Source organism: Monodelphis domestica, chromosome 1, assembly GCF_027887165.1.
Source record: "Monodelphis domestica isolate mMonDom1 chromosome 1, mMonDom1.pri, whole genome shotgun sequence".
In the NCBI taxonomy this organism is placed as follows: domain Eukaryota; kingdom Metazoa; phylum Chordata; class Mammalia; order Didelphimorphia; family Didelphidae; genus Monodelphis; species Monodelphis domestica.
In genome coordinates this window covers 566,877,764-566,899,842 of record NC_077227.1, presented here as the reverse complement: position 1 = coordinate 566,899,842, position 22,079 = coordinate 566,877,764, and positions in this window count along the sequence as shown.

The window sequence follows — 22,079 nt, the reverse complement described above, 5'->3', positions numbered from 1 at the left end:
CACTACTTCTTCCCCTCCCCCTATCCTCTCCTACTCCTCCAATCCCTTTTCCTCCCAACCCACTTCTGTACCCTACCTTACTATCTGACCCTCAACCCAACTTACTCATACAAGTTTCTCCATTTCATGTACCCAGGTCCCACCCTCTCCCACCTCCCAATCATCTTTCTTCCCCTCTCCACTATTCCTCTACATACCCTCCTATCCCTGACCAACCCCAACATCCTACCCCACTCCTACACCCCTTCCCCTGCTCAGTACACCCTGGCCCTGATCATGACCAACCCCACCCATCCTACCTTGTCTCCTCCTCTTCACCCTTACTCTACCCCTGCTTGATCTCCCTTCACCATGCCCCTCTTCCCCCTCCCCCCACCCACTCAGCTCCAACTAGAGCAACAAGCCAAGCAGTAGTAACCACAGACAATTCAAACAAAGGCCTATTCCCTCTAAATGATATTCCCACTTATAATAAATGAGGGAATTTTGTAAATATTAATCATCATATACCTTACTCTCCACAAGATAGTGAAGATGAGTCCATTGTAGTCATAGCAGTGGTAGTCTCTCAGTGACGGAGAATGACAATTGTCTTTGTGCATTATCATCTATTGATGTACCCTCATGTGGCTTTGGAGTCCAAAGGCTGAGGTGCAGAGTTTGTGGCACATGGGGATGGGACGCCAGTTGTTATGGGAGGTGCGGTTGTGGCCTGGTGTCGGCGTTCACGTGCAGTGGCAAGACATCGACATCATTCATCTTCAAAGGTGGCGGTGGCATTGTTAATGTGGGTTCGCCAGCTGCTTCTGTCAGAGGCAGCGAGTTCTAGTTGCTTTGGTGTAATGCCAGCCCACTTCAAGTTGGACTTTAGCTGATCTTTGAATCTTTCCTTTGGTCAGCCTTGTTTCCTGAGTCCAGCTGACAGCTCACCATAGAATACCTGTCTTGGTATTCACTGTGGGTCCATGCGGATGATGTGTCCAGACCATCATAGCTGGGTTTTGAGGACCATGACTTCGATGCTGGTGGAGTTGGCTCTGTCGAGGACTTCCTGATTGGTGATTCGGTCCTGCCATTGGATCCTCATGATTGACCGGAGGGAGCGTTGGTGGAATTGCTCCAGCTGTTTCATGTGCTTCTGGTACAGTGTCCACGTCTCACAACCTTACAGGAGTGAGCTGAGGACCACTGCGTTGTACACTTTGAGCTTCATCGCAGTGCTCACACCGCTGTGTTGGAGGACTTTGCAGCGCAGCCGCCCGAGTGCCTGGCTGGCCTTTTGGATCCTGGCATTGATTTCATGGTCTAGGGACCCGTCGTTGGCGATGGTGCTGCCCAGGTACTTGAAAGTGTTGATGTTAGAAAGCTGCGTGCCGTCGATTGTAATGCATGGCTGGTTAGTTGGCCTCCCTGGTGCAGGTTGGAACAGCACCTCTGTTTTGCTAAGGCAGATAGTCAGGCCAAACAGTTTTGTTGAGGTAGAGAACCTGTCCACAATGGTTTGGAGATGATTTTCTTGATGGGCCATGAGAGTACAGTCATCTGCAAAGAGAGCTTCCAGGATGAGTCTCTCTGTTGTCTTTGTTTTTGCAGTCAGGCAGCGAAGGTCGAATAGTGAGCCATCCAGATGGTATTTGATGTAGACTCCCAGGTCTAGATCCATCACAGCATGTCGTAATACTTGGGTGAAGGATAGGTTGAATAGTACCTGAGCGAGGGTACAGCCTTGTTTCACGCCATTGGAGATGTTGAAGCCATCGGAAGTCTCACCAGATAGGACTTCCCCTGTCATGTCGACATAAAAGAGCTGGATCAGTTTGACGAATTTTGCTGGGCAACCGAGCTTGCTGAGGATCACCCACAATGCGTCCCTGTTCACTGTGTCGAACGCCTTCATCAGGTCTATGAAGACAATGTAGAGACTCAGGTTCTCCTCAAGGCATTTTTCCTGCATTTGCTTCACCGTGAAGACTATGTTGATGGTGCTGTGATCTGGCTGAAAGCCTCATTGTGATTCAGGCAGGTTCTGCTCTGAAACAGATGACAGGAGTCTGTGGAATATAACACGGGTGAGGATCTTTCCAGCAGTGCAGAGTAGTGAGATGCCTCTGTAGTTGTCACAGGCTGCTCATGCGCCTTTGTTCTTGTATAGGGCTATGATGGAGGCATCTCTGAGTTCTGGGGGCATGTCTTCCTCTTCCCATATGCTGGTCAGCACTATGTGGAATGCCTGGAGCACCTTTCCATTTAAGGCCTTGTACATTATTCCTTGGTTACAAAAATCACATTATTTCCCTTCCTCCATTCCACCCACTCTTCTTTCAGCCAACCTGCAATTTCATTGGGTATTACTTGTGTCCTTGACCAGGACCTATTTCCATGTTGTTGTTTACACTGGGATGTTCATTTTCAGTCTACATCTCCAACCACATCCCTTCAACCCATGTATTCAAGCCGTTGTTTTTCTTCAGTGTTTTTACTCCCACAATGTTTCCTCTGGATGTGGATAGTGGTTTTTCTTGTAGGTTCCTCCGAGTTGTTCAGGGTCATTGCATTGCCACTAATGGAGAAGTCCATTACATTCAATTGTACCCCAGCGTATTAGTCTCTGTGTACAATGTTCTCCTGGTTCTGCTCCTCTCACTCTGCATAAATTCCTGGAGGTTGTTCAGTCCCCATGGAATTCTTCCACTTTATTATTCCTTTGAGCACAATATTATTCCATCACCAACATATGCCATCTTGATGGAAAACTCTTTTGGAATTTTGTATTTTGGATCTTCACAGCAGTGATGAATTTGGTTAGGAAGAATATTTTTCTCTTTCTGCATCATTTGTGTTAGTTGGAAATTGGGATACAATATATTTGTTATCTCTGTATATTATTGTTGTGAAAGGCAGTTGGTTGAGAGCTGTTGAGACTGAGGCTCTGTATAACAATTGGGTTGAGTCAAATTATAGCTGGGTAAAATTACTTGGAGAAAGTGTTAATAAAAACAATTTCATAATTCTTGAAATGGTTTCAGTTAGGAAATGAAAGGTAAACAAAGGCTTGAGGATTAGGATTAATTCCCTAATTTATTTTTTTTTCTTTTTTTATTTTTTTTAAATATATTTTATTTGATCATTTCCAAGCATTATTCGTTAAAGACATAGATCATTTTCTTTTCCTCCCCCCCACCCTCCATAGCCAACGCGTAAGTCCACTGGGCATTAGATGTTTTCTTGATTTGAACCCATTGCTTTGTTGATAGTATTTGCATTAGAGTGTTCATTTAAAGTCTGTCCTCTGTCATGTCCCCTCAACCTCTGTATTCAGGCAGTTGCTTTTTCTCGGTGTTCCCACTCCCATAGTTTATCCTTTGCTTATGAATGGTGTTTTTTTTCTCCTGGATCCCTGAAAGTTGTTCAGGGACATTACACCGCCACTAATGGAGAAGTCCATTACGTTCGATGATACCACAGTGTATTAGTCTCTGTGTACAATGTTCTCCTGGTTCTGCTCCTCTCGCTCTGCATCACTTCCTGGAGGTTGTTCCAGTCTCCATGGAATTTCTCCACTTTATTATTCCTTTGAGCACAATAGTATTCCATCACCAACATATACCACAGTTTGTTCAGCCATTCCCCAATTGATGGGCATCCCCTCGTTTTCCAGTTTTGGGCCACCACAAAGAGCGCAGCTATGAATATTTTTGTACAAGTTTTTGTGTCCATTATCTCTTTGGGGTACAGACCCAGCAGTGCTATGGCTGGGTCAAAGGGTAGATATTCTTTTGTCGCCCTTTGGGCATAGTTCCAAATTGCCCTCCAGAATGGTTGGATCAGTTCACAACTCCACCAGCAATGAATTAATGTCCCTACTTTGCCACATCCCCTCCAGCATTCATTACTTTCCTTTACTGTTATGTTAGCCAATCTGCTAGGTGTGAGGTGATACCTCAGAGTTGTTTTGATTTGCATCTCTCTGATTATAAGAGATGTAGAACACTTCTTCATGTGCTTGTTAATAGTTTTGATTTCTTTATCTGAGAACTGCCTATCCATTTCCCTTGCCCATTTATCAATTGGAGAATGGCTTGATTTTTTGTACAATTGATTTAGCTCATTATAAATATGAGTAATTAAACCTTTGTCAGAGGTTTCTATGAAGATTTTTTCCCAATTTGTTGTTTCCCTTCTGATTTTAGTTATATTGGTTTTGTTTGTACAAAAGCTTTTTAGTTTGATGTAGTCAAAATTATTTATTTTACATTTTGTGATTCTTTCTATATCTTGCTTGGTTTTAAAGCCTTTCCCCTCCCAAAGGTCTGACATGTATACTATTCTGTGTTTACCCAATTTACTTATGGTTTCCTTCTTTATGTTTAAGTCACTCACCCATTTTGAATTTATCTTGGTGTAGGGTGTGAGGTGTTGATCTATTCCTAGTCTCTCCCACACTGTCTTCCAATTTTCCCAGCAGTTTTTATCGAATAGTGGATTTTTGTCCCAAAAGCTGGGATCTTTGGGTTTATCGTATACTGTCTTGCTGAGGTCGTTTTCCCCCAGTCTATTCCACTGATCTTCCTTTCTGTTTCTTAGCCAGTACCAAATTGTTTTGATGACTGCTGCTTTGTAATATAGTTTGAGGTCTGGGACTGCAAGGCCCCCATCATATGTGTTTTTTTTCATTATTTCCCTGGATATCCTTGATCTTTTGTTCTTCCAAATGAACTTTGTTATGGTTTTTTCTAAATCAGTGAAGAAGTATTTTGGTAGTTCAATGGGTATGGCACTAAATAGATAAATAAGTTTGGGTAGGATGGTCATTTTTATTATATTGGCTCGTCCTATCCATGAGCAGTTAATGTTTTTCCAATTGTTCAAGTCTAGTTTTAGTTGTGTGGCGAGTGTTTTGTAGTTGTGTTCATATAGTTCCTGTGTTTGTCTTGGGAGATAGATTCCTAGGTATTTTATTTTGTCTAAGGTGATTTTGAATGGGATTTCTCTTTCTAGTTCTTGCTGCTGAGCTGTGTTGGAGATATATAGAAAAGCTGATGATTTATGTGGGTTTATTTTGTATCCTGCAACTTTGCTAAAGTTGTTGATTATTTCAATTAGCTTTTTGGTTGAATCTCTAGGATTCTTTAAGTAGACCATCATGCCATCCGCAAAGAGTGATAACTTGGTCTCCTCCTTGCCTATTCTGATGCCTTCAATTTCTTTATCTTCTCTAATTGCTACTGCTAGTGTTTCTAGTACAATGTCAAATAGTAGAGGTGATAATGGGCATCCTTGTTTCACTCCTGATCTTATTGGGAATGCATCTAGTTTATCCCCATTGCAGATGATATTAGCTGTTGGTTTTAGATATATACTGTTTATTATTTTTAGGAATGACCCTTCTATTCCTATGCTTTCTAGTGTTTTTAATAGGAATGGATGTTGTATTTTATCAAAGGCTTTTTCTGCATCTATTGAGATAATCATGTGGTTCTTGCTAGTTTGCTTGTTGATGTGGTTAATTATGTGGATGGTTTTCCTAATGTTGAACCAGCCCTGCATCCCTGGTATGAATCCTACTTGATCATGGTGAATGATCCTTCTGATCACTTGCTGGAGTCTTTTTGCTAGTATCCTATTTCAAATTTTTGCATCTATATTCATTAGGGAGATTGGTCTATAGTTTTCTTTCTCTGTTTTTGACCTGCCTGGTTTTGGAATCAGTACCATGTTTGTGTCGTAAAAGGAGTTTGGTAGAACTCCCTCTTTGCTTATTATGTCAAATAGTTTGTATAGTATTGGGGTTAACTGTTCTCTGAATGTTTGATAGAATTCACAGGTGAATCCATCAGGCCCTGGGGATTTTTTCTTAGGAAGTTCTTTGATGGCTTGATGGATTTCAATTTCTGATATGGGATTATTTAAGAATTCTATTTCCTCTTCTGTTAGTCTAGGCAGTTTGTATTTTTGTATATATTCATCCATTTCTCCTAAATTGGTGTATTTATTGCCATATAATTGGGCAAAGTAATTTCTAATGATTGCCTTAATTTCCTCCTCATTGGAGGTACTGTCCCCCTTTTCATCTTTAATGCTGTGAATTTGCTTTTCTTCCTTCCTTTTTTTAATTAGATTGACCAGTACTTTGTCTATTTTGTTTGTTTTTTCAAAGTACCAGCTTCTTGTCTTATTTATTAAATCAATAGTTCTATCACTTTCGATTTTATTAATTTCTCCCTTAATTTTTAGGATTTCAAATTTGGTTTTCTGCTGGGGGTTTTTAATTTGATCGCTTTCGAGTTTTTTCAATTGCATTTCCAATTGATTGATCTCTGCTCTCCCTTGTTTGTTAATATGAGCTTTCAGGGATATGAATTTGCCTCTGATTACCGCTTTGGCTGCATCCCAAAAGGTTTGAAAGGATGTTTCGCCATTGTCATTTTCCTTGATGAAATTATTAATTGTTTCTATGATTTCTTCTTTAGCTAAACGGTTTTGGAGTATCATATTGTTTAATTTCCAATTGGTTTTAGATTTGGTCTTCCATGTACCATTACTAATCATTATTTTTATTGCCTTGTGATCTGAGAAGGCTGCATTCATTATTTCTGCTTTTTTGCATTTGTGTGCTATGTTTCTATGACCTAATGTATGGTCAATTTTTGTGAATGTGCCATGTGGTGCTGAGAAGAAGGTGTATTCCTTTTTATCCCTATTTATTTTTCTCCATATGTCTATTAATTCTAATTTTTCTAAGATTTCATTCACTTCTTTTACCTCTTTCTTATTTATTTTTTGATTTGATTTATCTAAATTTGATAATGGTTGGTTTAAGTCTCCCACTAGTATGGTTTTATTGTCTATTTCTTCCTTCAATTCTCCTAGTTTCTCCATTAGAAATTTGGGTGCTATATTATTTGGTGCATACATGTTGATTAATGATATTTCCTCATTGTCTAGAGTCCCTTTTAACAAAATATAATTACCTTCCCTATCCCTTTTGATCAGGTCTATTTTTGCATTGGCTTTATCAGATATCATGATTACCACTCCTGCCTTCTTTCTATCAGTTGAGGCCCAGAAGGTCTTACTCCATCCTTTAATTCTGACCTTGTGGGTGTCAACCCACCTCATGTGTGTTTCTTGAAGACAACATATGGTAGGGTTTTGGATTCTAATCCATTCAGCTATTCGTCTACGTTTTATGGGTGAGTTCATCCCATTCACGTTCAAAGTTATGATTGTCATTTGTGGACTCCCTGGCATTTTGATTGCCTTCCCTAATTCTAACCTTTTCTTCTTCGGCTCTACCTTTTAGTCCAGTGATTCACTTTGAATCAGTCCCCCTTGTCCCCTCCCTTGATGTTTCCCTTTTTAGTCCCTCCCTTTTTGTTCCCTCCCCCTCCCCCCTCTCTTTCCCTCCCTTTTTGTTCTCCCTCTCCCCCTCCCCCCCTTGGTTTTCCCTTCTCCTTACCCTTGTTGGGTAAGATAGAATTCAAGATCCCAATGGATCTGGATGTTTTTCCCTCTCAGAGTTGATTTCCCTGAGATTGAGATTTAAGTAAACCCCCCCCCCTCTCTTCCTCTCCTTCTTATAGGAGTTTTCTTCCCCTCCCCTTCCCCTGTGAATCTTTGTGTGAGAACCATTATTCTATTTGGTCTTTCTTTACCCCCTATTTATACATTACATTTTCCCCACATATTAGTATACATAGGTTGATATAAATGTAGTCCTTATAGAAGAGAGTTTGAGTAAAAGAAGATAACATTTTTCCCCTTTCCTTAATATTTACCTTTTCAGGTATTCCTTGCTCTTTGATTTTCGGTATCAAACTTTCCACAGAGCTCTGGTCTTTTCTTTGCAAAAAGTTGGAAGTCTTCTATTTTGTTGAATGCCCATACTTTCCCTTGGAAGTATATAGTCAGTTTTGCTGGGTAGCTGATTCTTGGTTGGAGACCCAGCTCTCTTGCCTTTCTGAAGATCATGTTCCATGCCTTACGATCATTCAGCGTAGAACTTGCAAGGTCTTGTGTGACCCTGATTGGCATTCCTTTATATCTAAATTGTCTTTTTCTGGCTTCCTGTAGGATTTTTTCTTTTGTTTGATAGCTTTGGAATTTGGCAATTACATTCCTGGGAGTTGTCTTTTGGGGGTTTAGTATAGAAGGTGTTCTGTGAGCTCTGTCAGTGGATGTATTGCCCCCTTGTTCTAGAATCTCTGGGCAATTTTCTTTGATTATATCTTGTATCACCATGTCCAGTTTGGTGTTTATTTCTGGCTTTTCTGGGAGTCCAATTATTCTTAAATTTTCTCTTCTCCCCCTGTTTTCCAGATCTATCACCTTGTCGGTGAGATATTTTATGTTCTCTTCTAATTTCTTGGTGTTTTGGCTTTGCTTTATTAGTTCTTGCTTTAAAGCCTGGTTTTCTTTTACAGTTTGGTCAAACTGGTTTTGTAGATGCGTGAATTTCTTTTGCATCATTTCCCACTTTTCCTCCCAGAGGGCTTCCATCTTTTTGGTCCTTTCTGATTCAAATTCTTCATGTGTTTGTGGAGAGTTTCTATTTCCTTTGGAAGATTTTGGAGAATTTTCTTGTATATCTTCTTCTATCTGCTCTGTATTTTGTATTTTGGCTCCATAGAATGTGTCCAGAGTCGCCCCTTTCTTCTTATTTTTCTTGGTATTTTGGGGCTTCTGTGCTTCTGTAGAGTTTGTCATCTCTGAACGTGGAGGATTGGCTTTTCTTGTCTTTGTCTGGTGATCAGAGGCTTTAGTCCTGGGCAGATGTTGGTTCTATGAGCGTTCCCTGGGTTAAACTGAATATGCCTCACTGGAACTGGAATGGAAGGGTTGGACCACGAGGCCACACTCTCCCCCTGGCTCGATTTCCGGAAGTTGCCTTCAGAATCCCTGGCCGTGAGGCTGTTTCGTCGGCCTGCGGGGGGATGGGCTGCCGCTTCCCCAAGCTCCGAGAGCACAGACTTTCACTGAGACTTGGATAGCAGGATCCAGCCCGTGAGGCTGTCTTGCCCGCCCTGAGGGTTGCTGTTGTTTTGACCAGCTCTCTGCAGCGGAGGCCCCAGGCAGTAACTTTCACCCGGACCGACCAGCTCTTTGCAGCGGAGGCCCCAGGCAGTAACTTTCACCCGGACCTACCGGCTCTCTGCAGCGGAAGCCCCAGGCAGTAACTTTCACCCGGACTGGGACTTGGGTAGAAGACCCTGAGGGTTGTTGTTCCTCAGACCCTGCTCTCTGAGCCCGGAGCGGCTGCCTCTTCCGGGAGCCTTGGACTCTGCGCTCCTACCCCTGAGGTCCGAGGGATCTCGGGTTCTGGCTTTTAAGGGGAGCCGTACCTTTTGAACCGGGTCCAGGTCCAGGAGGAGGGTTCCCAGGGTCTGTGCTGTTGATCGTTTTGAATTTCGGTGCCTTAGGAGCTTCTAGTTTGAGATCGGTCGGGAAGGGTTTTCCGGAGATCTGAACTTCAGCTTTCTCTAAGCCGCCATCTTAACCGGAAGTCTCTAATTCCCTAATTTAAAGGTGATCTAAACTTATTCCACTCTCACTGGTTCACAAGAATAGTTTTCTTGTTCAGGTTTTCCCAAGCCTCCTTAACACTCCTTAATCTACACTAATTCCCAGGGTCTATTCTAAATACACTATGCTAATTAATAACTCTCTTAATTTTGAATAAGTTTTTACTGTCTCTGCGTATCTCTGCCAGTTTTGAATCAGTTTGGTAGTTCTCTCACTCTATTAATTGCCAGCTCCTCAGGCCTAGATTAGGCTCCTGGGCTTAAGACGGGTCTCAAAAATGTCCTGTCTCTGTCTGCTGTTGTGGAAAATATAGTCTCTCTTTCTCCTTTCTGTTGTTCTTCCCCACAAAGTTATTCCCAACACTCCAACCTGCTTCCTCTTTCAAATTCCACTAGGTTTTCCAGTTTCCCAGAGTTATAACATTTAAATTAGATTCTCTGCTAACAGTATTATATTTTATGAGGTTTATTAAAGGTTGTTAGAATTTAAAAAGGACAGAATAAGAAAAGCACATGCAATCTACTGTGAATCTTAAAACTACTCAGACTCTACTTTAGAAGAGTTGATTAAGCTATTAGTCATTTTTTACAATGAAGATACTTAATCAGGGATGTATTTGGAACTTTTAAAATTACTCCACCCTCCTCAGACAGTGCCTTAGGGGAAGATAAAATTATAAATTCCTGATTGAACAATGAAAGTACACAACTCACACCTTATAGTAAAGCCAAAACCTTAAGCTAGGTGGTATATTTTTAGAGCTAATACAAAAAGGTGCTAAGTATCTATGTTAAGATTAAAATTTAGGGGAGACTGAGGCAGATATAAATTAGTTTCTCTCTGCAAGGAGTATTATATTTTTAGAGGTTTATTGAAGATTAAGGATTAAAGAAAAGACAGGATAAGGAAAACATGCCTAGGCCAGAGAGGCCTAGACAAGATATCACCTACATTATGGAAAGAGCCACATCTGCCCCAAAATGGAAGTCCAAAAGAGAGCTCAAAAACGTTTGCAATCAGGTTAAATAACTTCTCGATCTTGGCCCACGTGAGAATTTAAAGCATTCTGGGGAAGTGAAGCAAGGACTTCTGGGGATTGAAGTCCAGACTTCGAGTCTATTTTTTACACCTATAAAGGTTAAATTAATCACAGAAAGGTCAAGTAACTTACAAAAGGCAAGCTTAACAAAGAGGTGTGAAGTACTCAGAAGATTTAATCTAACCAGAGAAGGTGAGAACCAAAGAAGATGAGAACTATGAATGGGCAGTCCTGGGGAAAAGTATCTACTGTGATTGGTAGAAATGAAAATTTAGGGGAGGTGATATGAGAGAAAATGTCTTTAAAAGGATGGGGTAAAAGGTAATTTTTTTCCAATTTAAAAAGTGTTTTATTTGGTTATTTTCAAACAATATTCCTTGGAAACAAAGATCCTTTTCTTGTCCTTTCACTTCCCCCTACCCCTCCCCTAGCCAACGCATGATTCGACTGGGTATCACATGTGTCCTTGCTTCAATCCCATTTCCATGTTGTTGGAATTTGTATTAGGGTGTTCATTTAGAGTCTCTCCTCATTCCTGTCCCTTCCACTCCTGTAGTCAAGCAGTTGCTTCTCTTTGGTGTTTTTACTCCCACCATTTGTCCTTTACTTGTGGATAGTGTTTTTTCTCCTCGATCCCTGAAGAACGTTCAGGGATGTTGTATTGACACTAAAGGAGAAGTCCATTATGTTCTCTTGTACCACAGTGTGTCAGTCTCTGAGTACAATATTTTCCTGGTTCTGCTCCTTTCACTTTGCATCACTTCCTGGAGGTTGTTCCAGTCGCCATGGAATTCCTCCACTTTAATATTCCTCTAAGCAAAAAAGTATTCCATCACCTGGGTGTATGGGGTGCTCAAGGAGGAGTAATATCTTTGGTATGGAGGGCTTGTTGTTCCCTCCTAGGGCAGCTCTCCAACCTCTGACCCTCACCTGACACCCAGCTCTCACTTGTGGCTCCCAGTAGCTGCTAGCATGCGGCAGCGGCCACACCCCGGGTAACGGCTTCGACAGGCCGGCCAAACCTTGTGAGGGTAGCCATCGGGTCGTAGACCCCTGGTGAACCAGGGCTTTGCTCACCCAGCATGTGAAGACTGCTTCGGCGGAACAGGTGGAAGAAACCAATAAGAAGGTTCAACGGCTGAGATGGCGACTCAGCAAAGCACTGTGGAGTGCTTATGGTGTGTTGGAGCACAAAAGACAACACGGCCATCCAATGCAGCTGAGGAAGTCTCTAGCTGTAATGACTTTTTGTGCCACTGGACCCAGGCTTCCAACGCCAAGAGAGTGGGACTGTCTCTGTGCATCGACTTTTCCACTTAAATCTCTTTCACGCACAAGTATCTTTGTGCACACTCATCTATTCCAACACTGCCTACCCTTTTCAAGACCTGTGGTGATGGGGGAGTGGCGATGCAATAGGTGGAGGTGACCACTGGCAGTTGTAGTAATGATCCTGCATGTAGGTAGCCCATGGACCAGTGGTCGTTCGGCCCTGGGGCAGCAGAGTTGTTTGGCAGCATCCTGGGTGACTGAACAACCCTCTCTAGGACAGCATTGCTCACCCTAATCAAGGGAGGGGACTAGAAAAGGTGTCCCAAACATTGCCTGCCCTACAAACACCTGGTCAGCCCACCGCGGCTGATGGGTCATCCATTTAAGCGGTGGAAACCAAAGAAAACAAAACACAAAGAACCTACTACTAGGAGCATGGAACATCAGGTCATTACTTGACAGAGAGAATACCCCAAGACCTGAGAGAAGAGCAGCTTTAATCGGTAAAGAACTGGCGTGATATAACATCGACATCGCAGCCTTAAGCAAAACATGCTTACCAGAAGAGGGATCACTCAGTGAACCTACCACTGGATACACCTTCTTCTGGAAAGGTAGAGCCTCAAATGAAGACAGAATCCACGGTATTGGCCTGGCTATCAAGACCAGTTTGCTCAAACAGCTGCCAGACTTGCCTGTGGGCATCAACAAGAGGCTCATGAAGATCCATTTACCTCTCAGCAAAGACTGGTGTGCCCCAATCATCAGTGCATATGCCCCAATACTGACCAGCACAGAGGAGACCATTGAGCAGTTCTACTTGTAAATCTTGAAATCTCTCAGACTTGTGAATGGTAAAAATTTCCCCATTGGGGAATTCTTAATTGGAACAAATTCCCTATTGAGAAAAATTCCCCATTTTGATGTGAGAACTCACCAGGATCAGAAATGGGAGGACCTCTACTCCAACCGTACTTAAGACTGCTTTAGGGGAGAAAAATCCTTGCTGTTGGAGGACCCATACTCTACCCATACTTAAGACTGCTTTAGGAGAGAAAACTCCTTGCTAAACAATGAAAGTACTTGGAACCATGCTTATTATAAGGCAAGGAGTTCTTTGAGCCAGGCCTGTTTTTAGAATTGATACAATGGGATGCTAGGTACCTAAAAGGGTCGGGCAAATTTTCTCTTGATGAGATTAGTTGACTCAGCTGTGTTTTCTCTCATTCAGACTTACTGAGGAGATTGGTCGACACAGCAGCATTTTTTCTGATTCAGACTTACTGAGGAGATTGGTCGACTTAGCAGGAATTTAGATGGGCTGTCCTTTGGAAAGCATCTACAGTGATTGGTAGATGTAGGGACTTAGGGGAGGTGACATGGGAGAAAAAACCCTATATAAGAAAAAGCAGAATCTCTTGAGGATATATCCTTTTGGAGGATCTCTGATGAGGATCGCTTGGGAAGAATCTCTTGAGAGAGGCTCTGGAGAAAGGCCCTTTGGAACAGTCTCTGGCTGGAAGGCTCTCTGGTGAAGTCAGCTGAGATGGAGCTGGCCTGGTGTCACTAGAATCCTTGTTTAGACAGACCTTGTGGTGAGATTTAAAAGACTGACTGACTGATTCTCTCTCTTAAGACTCAGGTCTAGGCCATATTGGCTTGAGGCCCTTCATAATTATTCCTTTCCTACTCTTTCTCTAATTCCTCATTATATTATTAATTAAAAAATCTCAATAAAACCTAGTTGACTTGGGTATTTGAATAATTGGGAATATTTCCCTGGCGACCACTTTATATTTGATTTAAAAACCAAGACACTGTAGTGAAACATATTTGCTGCAGTCAAATTTATTCACCCTCTCTTATATCTATCACAATTTATATTTTCCACCATTTTAACTCACTACAGTTTAAGACATCAACAATTTTAAATCTCACATACTCTGACCTGAGTGCTCAATGGTCACTCAGTGCCCACCAATGACAAGCTGATACTACTGGGAGACTTCAAAGCCTGTGTTGGCCAGGACCGTGAAAGTTGGAAAGGAGTGCTCGGCAAACACGGCATAGGCAAAATGAACATTAATGGCCTACTGCTACTCAGCAAATGCTCAGAGTTCGAACTCACCATCACAAACACTGTGTTCAGAATGGCAAACAAATATAAAACAACGTGGATGCATCCATGATCAAAACAGTGGCATCTCATTGACTACATCATTGTATGCTGGCGAGACATCCAGGACGTACAAATTACCAGAGCCATGAGAGGAGCTGAATGCTGGACAGACCACCGATTGGTTAGAGAGACTCTTCAAATGCTCATTGCGCCTCACCATCCAAAACATACCAACACAGTTTGCACATCTTGCAACGTGAGTAATCTCAGAGATCCATTTTATCTGCAAACATTTCAGTCCTGTGTGGACAACAAGCTGCCTGCCAAGGGACCACTCACTGGAAGCCCAACCGAGAAATGGAACCAGTTCAGAGACGCGGTGACGGAAACATCAAAGGCAGTCCTAGGCCCCAAACAATGCAACCACCAGGAATGGTTCAACAAGAACAACACTGCTATTGAAGACCTGTTGGACAAAAAGAACAAAGCCTTTATGCAGTGGAAAAATAACCCAAACTCTGCTCCTAAAAAGGACAGATTCAAGTCTCTCCATGCCACAGCACAATGTGAGATCAGGAAGATGCAAGACCTATGGTGGGAAAAAAAGGCAGAAGAAATCCAGTGCTTTGCTGACACGAAAAACTATAAACAATTTTTCAGTGCCCTCAAAACTGTCAATGGACCATTAAAGTCCACCACCTCCCCCTTTCTATCCTCTGATGGTGACACTCTCATAAAAGACAAAAAAGGTATCAGCAACAGGTGGAAAGAACACTTCAGCCAGCTCTTCAACCTACCCTCCTCAGTCGACCAAAGGTCCCTTGACCAGATCCTTCAAAACCTCCTCATCGAGCAACTTGACGTCCCTCCTTCATTAGAAGAAGTCAAAAAAGCCATAAAACAAATGAGTGCAGGCAAGGCACCAGGTAAAGATGGGATCCCAACTGAGGTGTACCAGGCCTTAAATGGAAAGGCACTTCAGGCATTCCAGATAGTGCTGACCAGCATATGGGAAGAGGAAGACATGCCCCCAGGACTCAAAAATGCCTCTATCATAGTCCTATACAAGAACAAAGGCTCACTAGCAGCCTGTGACAACTACAGAGGCATCTCACTATTCTCCACTGCTAGAAAGATCCTCACCCATGCTATACTCAACAGACTTGTCATCTATTTCAGAGAAGAACCTACCTGAATCAAAATGTGGCTTTCGACCTGATTTTTCTCTTCATTGGTGGTGAGGTCCCCCTTTTCATCTTTGATGCTGTTAATTTGCCTTTCTTCTTTCCTTTTTTAAATTAGATTGACCAGTACTTTGTCTACTTTGTCTGTTTTTCAACGTACCAGCATCTAGTCTTGTTTATTAGTTCAATAGTTCTATCACTTTTGATTTTATTAATTTCTCCTTTAATTTTTAGGATCTCTAGTTTGGTTTTCTTCAGGGGGTTTCTAATTTGTTTGCTTTTAAGTTTTTTGATTTGTATTTCCAATTCATTGATCTCTGTCCTCCCTAATTTGTTAATATATGCACTCAGGGATATAAATTTTCCTCTGAGGACTGCTTTGGCTGCATCCCATAAGGTTTGAAAGGATGTCTCACCATAGTCATTTTCCTCAATGAAATTATTAATTGTTTCTATAATTTCTTCTTGTTATGGTGAAAATGACTTTTAAAGGTTATTAAAATATTAATTTATGGTTGCCAGGGAATTCAGCTATGTAAATCCCTAAATGAAACACTCAAGTCAGAACGGAGTTTATGGTGGTTTAATCACAATGAGAGTAAGAAAAGGGGAGAGGAGAAAAGGGAAAGGGGTTGATTCAACCTCTGGCCAAGCCAGAGGGAGATTAGGCCCAAAGGGCCAAGGTAGAGAAGCAACTCAGTCCTTGACTCATGTGAGTGATCTGAAGGGAAGCTGCCTGTGGGGCTCCTCCCTCCTCAAGCTCCTAGCACGAACTGCCCTCTCGCCCTGTCCACAGGAAGTGAGTGAATTCCAGAGGCTGTTCCCTACCTCACTTTCTGTGACTCACAAGTGCCAATGATGGCTCTAGCTTGACCTAGGACTGGCCAGAGGACTGTCCATTTTTGAACATGTCTGTTGAGGGCCATATTCTCAAAAAATTGAATCTTGAGATTTTTGCTGCAGCTCTTCCTAATCTCTACTTGAGTAGGGTGGAGATTGCAGTTTCCAAGGCCTGACTCTGTTACTCCAAGTATCTCCATTGTCATTGATCAGGAAATAGCTAAATCCCATCCTCCAAGAATGGTCTGAACAGGGTGGAGTAGTTTTGAAATTCACAATCCCCCCTGATGGTGATTGGGGGACTAGTCTCCCCAATTGATCACTAAACAAAAGCATACTGTGCCCCGAAAAATTCTAACTGCAAGCATTAAACAAATTTTGCCTTCTAAGAGGAAAACTACAATAGTTGTAGATTAGGGGAAATAGGAGAGAGTCAGCAAATCAATGTTTTGCTTTAAATTTTTGTTTCCATTTTTCTACCTCCTTTTCATTATAGGAATGTGATAAATTTAAATCATCAGTGGCTGTTAATGTTAAAATTAAACCAGGTCCTTCTATGGCTGCTAGCTTTGCAGAGGCATCTGCTCGGTCATTTCCCCTAGAGATAGGGTCAGAGCCACCTGTATGAGCAGAGCAATGAACTACAGCTAGGGCCTCAGGCTGTATTAGAGCAGAAAGAACTTCATTAATAATTTCTGCATAAGCTATAGATTTTCCAGCTGAAGTTAAAAATCCTCTCTGGAGCCATGGCATCCCCCCTGAGTGACAAATCCTAAAACCATATCTAGAATCCATATAAATTGTTGCCTTTTTACCCTTGGCAATTATAAAGGCGTGTTTGGGAGCTATTAGTTCTGCTCCTTGAGAGCTAATATTAGAGGGCAGTGAAACTGATCACTCAGTGGCAAATTCTGTGACTACAGCAGCTCCAGTGTAGCATATGCCATCCTTCATAAAATTGGAACCATCAGTAAATAAGACCAGATCTGAGTTGTTTAAGGAAGTGTTCAAGAGATCTTTTTGAGGCTTTTCTGCAGTGGACACTAGTGTTTCACAACTATGTAATGGTTCTCCTGAAGTTGGTAAATCTGGAAGCAAGGTGGCAGGGTTAAGAGTTAAATAGTGCTTCAAGGTAATGTTTTCATTGTTTAACAAGGCTATTTCATACTTTGTAATTCGCTGATCAGAAAATGCCTGTGTTCTGTGTCTTAGCAATAATGCTTCTACCTCATGTGGGCACATAATTGTTAATGGATATCCCAATACTAGATCAACAGTTTTTGTCACTAGTAAGGCAGTAGCAGCTACTCCTCTGAAATATGGTGGTGCTCCTGATGCTACTGGGTCCAGTTGGGCAGAATAATACACAATTGGGCATTGAGAAGGTCCCAAAGTCTGAGTTAATTCACCTGAACCACCCCTCTTCACTCTTGTACATACAAAGTAAATGACATGTTGTAATCTGGGATGCCTAGAGTGGAGGCAGACAGGATAGCCTTTTTTAGATCTGATAGAGATGACAGGTGTTCTCGTTCTAATTTGAGGGGTTCAGGGAACAAATCCCTTGTTAGTGCTATAAGGGGTTTAGTAATTTCCCCATAGCAAGGAATCCATTGTCTACAAAACCCTGTTGATCCCAAAATTGCTCCCCAAATCCCTGTTTCTTAGTGGTAGGAGCATTTAAATTTTGAATATTCTCAATTCGTTTGGGAGAAATTAAATGGGCACCTGAAGTCAGGATGAACCCCAAATATTCTACTTTAGGGAGGCACCACTGAACCTTATCCTTTGAGATCTTATGCCCTCTTTTGTGCTATTCCAAAAGAAGGTGTTTGCTATCCTCCTGACATGTTTCCGCATCTGTTGAAGCCAAGAGTAGATCATCTACATACTTGATTAATTTGCTGTTTTTAAATTTTATATTATCTGTATCTTGGCTCAAAATTTGCTCAAATAAGCTTGGGCTGTCTACGAAACCTTGTGGCACACAACTCCAGCAGTAATCACGACCCTGCCAGATGAAAGCAAAGATATGCCTCGAGTTCTCATGTATGGGTATCAAAAAGAAGGCTGAGCACAAGTCTACTACTGTAAAGTATGTAGCTGTGCTAGGGATAGAAGGAATAATAGTATTGATATTGGAAACTATGGAGTGTCTGTTTATAACGTGATTGTTCACAGCCCTCAAATCCTGCATGAATCTATAGAGGTGTTTGCCATTGGGCCCTCTTTTTGTTTTTTTAATGGGCAGGATGGGCGTATTGTATTCAGATTTAAAAGGGATTATTATTCCCTGTGCAATTAATGAGTTAATTACTGGGGTAAATCCCTCAATTGCCTCTTTTGAGAGGGGAAACTGAGGCAAGATAGAAATTAATTTCTCTCCACAAGGAATATTATATTTTTATGAGGTTTATTAAAGGTCAAGGGTTAAACAAAATACAAGCAAGAGAAGCACATGCCAGGTAGGCCATGAGGCCCACCCAAATTTCACTCACATAATGAGACATGTCTGTTTGCCAGCAGAGCCAGGTAGAAAAGAGAGCCCCACCTATGGGGAAGACCCTTTAAATAAAATTTTGCTCTTGTCCTAGATGAGAATTCAGTGAGATTAGAGGGTGTTCTGGGAGCTAGCAAGGACTCCTGGGGAATGGAGTCCAGAGTTCAAATCTCAATTTTACATTCCTCCCCCTCCCCCCATTTGCTCCTCTGGGAAGAAGGACATTTCCAAAGGATCATAAAAACATAATCAATTTAAAGATTACAATAATTTGAGGATAAGAGAAAAAAAAGAACAAAACCAATAATTGCTGGATGCATTGACAGAAAGCCAAGTAGGGGGCAGTCCCCTTTGGCATGAAAGTATACATAAAATTAATGTTCAATCAACTACACCCAAAGTTCATTTTTGTGCAGCTTGTGGTCTGGAGGCTTCTTCATGGTGGCTTCTCCAACAGTTCAGTTCTGGATTCAGAGAGGTAGCCTCTTTATTTACCTAAAATTCTTCTCAAAAGGAATTTAAAATTTGCAATTTAAATACTGATATTTTTTTTTACATTCCCCCTTTTAAGAGGGTGATTAAAAAAAAAGGATCACTTAGGGATGCATGGCTAAGGTATGAAATATATGAATCAATTGGCAAGAGATATTAAAAAAATCAGAAAAAATCCAAATAATAGGAAAAACTATGGATGAAAATATAGAAATCTTATGTTTAAAAATTCCAAGTAAAAAGAAAAATAAATCTATAACAGGTCCTTGAATCAGGGCCCAATCAAAATGATTGAAGCAATGATGCATTTACCCAGTCAGTAGCCAGGACTACAGAAAGGTACCACACTATGAAAGGCAGAAAAGGGGACCAGATTATATGAGCCAAGGTTTTCCGGGATACTCATCTATGAGTATTTTTAGAGTGAGTGTGGACACAAGGAAAGCCTATGTCTTAACAACATGTTAAACACAGTGACCTCAAGTCTTCACACTAGGTTCAAGTCCTTTGTATTGGCCCAGAAGTACATCAATCCATCTTGGATTGGCTTTTCTTTGGCCCTGTGCAATGGCTCTTTTGTGTATATCTTGTCCTGGAATCAGACAGAATCATTAAGCAAAGTCCCATAATGTTTAAAATAATTAATGGCATCATTTTTATAGTCACAACTTTTTGGGGCATGCATTGGCAAATGTATCTTAAACTTATATTACTGAAAAGTCAAAAGGTTAAAGAAAATCTTAATGCTGGTGACATGTGCTTCAAATATAAAAAGGTGAGAAAAAATAAAAAATAAAAAAATACTGAAATAGTATATTGCACATGCAAGAAAAACATAATAATAAAAGAGCTTTAAAAAATTAAAAAATATAGCTCATAATCATTGACACACTGTGTCAGCTAAGAAAATAAAGATTACAAGGCTTTCTCACCAAAAATGGGATCCATTTCCTCTTAATATCTAGACATGCTCCACTGTGAGTATAAGGTAAATGAATTGAGCAAGGTAGCATTTTTCCCTTTTAAAGAATAGTATTACACATATGTAGATATCAATATTCCCCCAAATTCTCAATAGCCCAATAAATTACAATACCAAATAAACACACTATCATATTTCACATAAGTTTCTGTATGGCATTTTTGAAACCTATGAATTGATGGATATTTGTCACAATTTTTTTTACAAACATAGCAATCTTTCAACCTTGGTAATTTAAACATATTTTTAAACAAAGTAAAACTCATCTTGGGTTAAGAACATAATCAAGAAATCTATATATCATTCTGGTGGAAATAAAATAGTGAGCTGAAGAGTATAAATAAAGGGGTGCTCCTTTTTTGGAGGCTTTTTAGGGGTACAAATGACATGAGATTAACTGCCCAACTTCCATTCACATATTTAGAAATGTGGGAAGTTTGGGGGTTATCATTGTATTTCAGTTCAGCTACTAGAATGAGCCTTACCTCGTGGTAGAGGCAGGCAAAAATAACCAGAGATTGTAGAAAAAAAAACTTCCAATAATCATGTTTAAAAAAACCCTAAAAATCATTTGAGATATTTATCACATTAAATTTTCCAAAGGTTGTTATAGCAATTGTAACCAATTCTGAAGAAGTCCATCTATCCTCTATGTGACAATTTACAAAAGCAAAAATAGAAAAAAAAAGCTGTTTTTTCATATATGGGCTTAATTAACCTATGAATATTTTCAATATGGTTATAGGAGAAAAGCAACAGAATTTTAACAGTAGTTAACCCAGTACAATAAAATGAACAGTATAAATGAACTGTATAACAGAATAATATTGAATCCAATAATATATGAATGTAAAATCACAAAGTTAAACTTTAAACAAAACTAACAATAAAATAAGGAAGAATACAGAGATTTGTATAAACCATTGGAGTCTGAAATGCCTTAAAAATTATATAACCTCCAGACTTTAAAGTTCCTTAGGTGTGTGTGTTTTTTTAATTAATTATCCATTTAAATGTCTATTGTCCAAAGGCAGAGTGGTAAGGGCTAGGCAATGGGGGTTAAGAGACCCATCAAGGGCCCCACAGCTGGGGAGTATCTGAGGTCAGATTTTAACCCAGGACCGCATGTCTTTAGGCTTGGCTCTCAGTTCTCTGAGCTACCCATTAGCCCCTTCAAAGTTAAAGTTTCCCACAGGTGAAATCAATGAAATTACCAGAACAGTCAAAAGGTAACAGCTCATTGCTTTTAAGTTCCTGTTTGGAAAAGTCTGTTTCTTCTCTCACTCTTTCTCTCTCCCCTCCTACACTCCAATCTGCCCATGTGGTCAATACTCCCCCCCCTCCAGTTTGTTTGTTACCAGCTGGTAGAAATGAGTCTTGAGCAATCTGCTCTAATGGTCTGGGTGATGAGCTGGCTGGGGTCACGCTCGTGGGTCTGGGGCTCAGAAACAGGCAGGTAGGGCTGGGAGATAGGGCACCAGGTGAGAGACCAGGAGCAGGAGCCAGAGCAGGAGCCAGAGCCGGAGCAGGCCACCAGGGTAGGCAGGGCCAGGACCAGATGAGGACGGAGAGAGGTCAGGAGCAGCAGCAGGAAAAGCAGGCAGACAGAATGAAGCAGCCAGGAACCAGGTGGGCTGCAAACCTAACAGGTCCAGAGCAAGCCTGTGAGCTATCTAATGGCTGGAACGAGCAGCAGCTTTGCAAGGGTAAAAAACCTTGACCAGAGAAAAGTGGATCAAAAAAAATTTCTAGGCACTAGCTATTAAAATCTGAACTTAAGATCAGAAAAGAATCAGAAGACTGAGAGTATTTCATTTTCCCGAAGTGGTAAGCCAAAACTGTTATGGTGAAAATCACCTTTAAAGGTTCTTAAAATAAAATATTAATTTATGGTCACCAGGGAATTCAGCTATGTAATTCCCTAAATGAAACATTCAAGTCAGAATGGAGTTTATGGTGGTTTAATCACAATGGAAGTAAGAAAAGGGGAGAGCGAGAGAAGGAGAGAGGAGAAAAGGGAAAGGGGTTAACTCAACCTCTGGCCAAGCCAGAGGGAGATTAGGCCCAAAGGGCCAAGGTAGAGAAGGAGCTCAGTCCTTGACTCACATGAGTGATCTGAAGGGAAGCTG